This window comes from Cyprinodon variegatus, unplaced genomic scaffold (assembly GCF_000732505.1).
Source record: "Cyprinodon variegatus isolate N-32 unplaced genomic scaffold, C_variegatus-1.0 Scaffold41, whole genome shotgun sequence".
NCBI classification, from domain to species: Eukaryota; Metazoa; Chordata; class Actinopteri; order Cyprinodontiformes; family Cyprinodontidae; genus Cyprinodon; species Cyprinodon variegatus.
Window position 1 is genome coordinate 1,243,211 of NW_015150494.1, and position 3,539 is coordinate 1,246,749.

Consider the following 3,539-nt stretch of genomic DNA (forward strand, 5'->3'; position numbering starts at 1 on the left):
GTATTAGGTTTGTTCTAGAAAATATCGACAGCAAGTTAATTTTAAATGAGGAACAGAGAAACGCGATCAAGGCTCATCTTCTTATTCTAGGTGTGCAACTGCACGCTTTGATTTTTGTTGACAACAACTATGCGTCGCTTAACATACGTCACGCACTCCGTTGCTCTTATTGGTTGTAGGTCTATCCAATTGAGTGCAGAGGCATTTTTTTTCCTGGTTCGTTCAAAACACGCCCCATAATCACAGCTCTATGGAGCAGTATCAGACTCATATTCTGACTAGAATTGAGTAGGACTATGTCAGGCTATCGTACAAGTAGTTGTACTTCCGAATCTCCTTGATTAACCTTTCGTCGTTGTCAATGGTGTAACGACACAACAATAGACCTGTAAGCAACATTATCTGGGTGGGCGCCATATGAAGTACAACACCCCAAACATATTATAGGAGCATATTTTTTACCAACTGTCTAATGAACTATACACAGTTATCAACATAGTAATTAAAAGTACCACTGTCTGCTTTGCGGTCCGGTCAGTCATCCTATTATCAGGTGGGTTTAAGAGGAATTTTTCACACCATTACATTTGCAAAGAGGCGTCCTAGTGCACAATTGCGTAGAGGGCCAACCAGGTGTCAGTGACGGGGACCTTAAGAGGTCGGGGGCCCCTAAGCAACTGCAGTCTCTACTTACAGATAGATATGCCATTGTATTTGTTTGTATTTGTTTTTAAAAATGGCGCGCCCCAGCACCAAATCGAGAATGACGACCACACAGACAGCCAGAAAGGCATAAAAGGACCAATCACAGCTGCTTTCTGTCTGCGCACTTCTGCTTGGGGTCTGTGTGGGTTTGCGTCCGTCCGACACGTAGTCAGGATTTTTTTGAGGTGCGCGACGAGGTTTGCAGAACTTTTGCGCCAGGGGCGGGGACAGATTTGAAGGTTGCTGTCAGGACTCCTGTCTGTGTGTTTGNCCAGTCCATCACAGGGGAACACAGACAAACAGGACAAACAGCCATTCACACCTAAGGAGAATTTAGAGAAGCCAGTTAACCTAACAATCATGTTTTTGGACTGTGGGAGGAAGCCAGGGTACCAGGAGAGAACCCACGCATGCTAAGGGAGAACATGCAAACTCCATGCAGAAAGACCCCCGGGCAGGGAATCGAATCCGGAACCTTCTTGCTGCAAGGCAACAGCGCTCCCCTCTGATTTAGTTTTATAGGATATTATTTGATATAAATCAAACCAGCAAAATAAATAATTATCCTGCTAATAATAAGTATAAATAGATATAAAAAACAAAATTTTGGTTATTTTAATAGCATTATGTTTTACAAATTCAATATGAGAAATTCTTTTAAAATTTTAACTAAAGCTTCTAAGGATGGTATTTTTTTATACTGCATTAAAAGGCCATGCATGTCTCTTTATTACTTTTTTAAGACACCATAAAGAACCAGTATAGAGAGTCCAAGAAGCCTCTTAATTCTCGAGTTGCAGACCCGCTGAAATCGACATCAGATGGACTGGTTAGGTTGACCCTGTCTGCACCAGGATCCAGCAGAGAATACACTTCCTTTATAGGCTGAAGGCTTTCAGTGTTTGTCAAAAAAGAGATGCTGCTCTTTTAGCATCAGTTACAGCCTGGTTTGGTGATCTGTCTGCCCAAATGAAGGCTCAGCTTATCGGCTCATACACAAAGCCATGAAATTAATGGGAGTCAAGCAGCAATCCCTCCCCTCAAAGCCATCACAGAAACAATAATCAGGCAGGCCCAAAAAAATCATTTCAGCTCACATTTACATCCGTCATGCAGAGAATCAGACTCTTCCTTCAGCGCTGGAAAGTTCCTGCATGCAGATTTAAACTGATAAACAAACATTCTGGTCTTCATCAAAGCACTAAACCCCATAAATATTCGCTAAACCATAATCGGGGAGGTAAAGGTTGCAGATTTCAACCATATTTTATTGTTTTGATTGTTAATTTCTTGGTTCATTGATTTCATAAATTTCATATTTGGATAATGTTTAATATGCAGAACAAAAGTGAAAGTATTTTCAGGATATTTGCTGTTTGCACCCAATACAAATTCCCTTTATACAATAAATAAGTGCTGAATCCAAATATGAAATATATTAATTCCTCTTGCTGAACACTAGAGGGAGCTGTAAGATGCTCAACATTTTAGGGCTCCCTTGTAACTTATATAGAATTGAGCCTTTCTTAGGTTTCCCATTTTGGTTCTTTAGTTTTGTTTAAATGACTTTCAAAATAAGGTAATTTAAGTCTTATATAACTTTATTTAATACTGCACCAATGTTATAGACCAGTGGATAATAAGTAAAGACTGCAACACAATATTAGTTTAATTAGGAGTACGCATGTAAATATACAAAAAGTAACATTTATGACATTAAAAACTATGTTTTTTGTTGTTCTGTGTAATAGGTATTACATTTGCAGTTATTAACTTTCACATTAGTTGTACTCTATAGATCTGAAATGTGTGCAAGAGGACAGAAACAAAAAACAGCAACAAGGCAATCAGTGAACAAAAGAGACATCAAGGTCAGACTTAGCTTTGCTACAGGTTTACAGCAGGTTTAGGTTATAACCCTTAATATGAAGAGGAATGTAGAATATAGCATGCATCATAACCCACAAAGCAATGAACTGCTCCTGACCCCTGTTATGGCCCCTGTATTGAAGATTTAATATCAAATATATATTTTTTATTATATAGGTGGACATTGAAGCTATAACTGAGTGGTCTCTTTTCTTTTTTCAGTGTTGTAAACATGAAGGCTCTTTTAGCTTCAGTTGTATTGATCTTGGATCACAGTTTTATGGCTGCACTGATTGTTTGTTTTTCTTAAAAAGCCGGACATTCTGATTCCGATTTTGACCGGTATCTATATTTTCTAACTGTTGTTATCATATCACAGCAAAACCTGTATGTTTCAGTTGTAATAAAAAAAAAAAAACACCTCGGAAACAAAAAAAAAGCAAGACGAAAAAAAAAAAACATATTCTAAATGCAAAAGATAGAATATCGATCTCCCAAAATGAATAAAATTATGGCCTGAAAAGTTAGAGGCATCAACGGTGTTATTTAGAAACGGCAATAACATTTTATCAGTTGTTCGCTGCGGCAATGATAGCTGTGATGTCACACTGGGTGATCGCCCCTCCTCTGGCAGCAGCTAAAGAGAGTGATCTTTGGTTTTGATCAGCAAATTTCAGGTATTGTCACCACTGGCGGTTCTAGACCAATGTATCAGGGGGCCATGAGGGGGCCAGCGTGTTTTTATGGGGGCACAGAAAAGCATGAAATAAAAAACAGGGCAAGGAATTCAAATATATCAATATGACAGCATGAAGTGACATTTCTATTCAATTAGATTTAATTAAAATAAAAAAAATTCTTATTGGATCAATATACATTCATGATTAGGAAATTTACATATTTTTGACTTAATTTAAGCTAAAATTTGAATTAGAAAAAAAACTGATAAATTCAGCTTTTTTTTT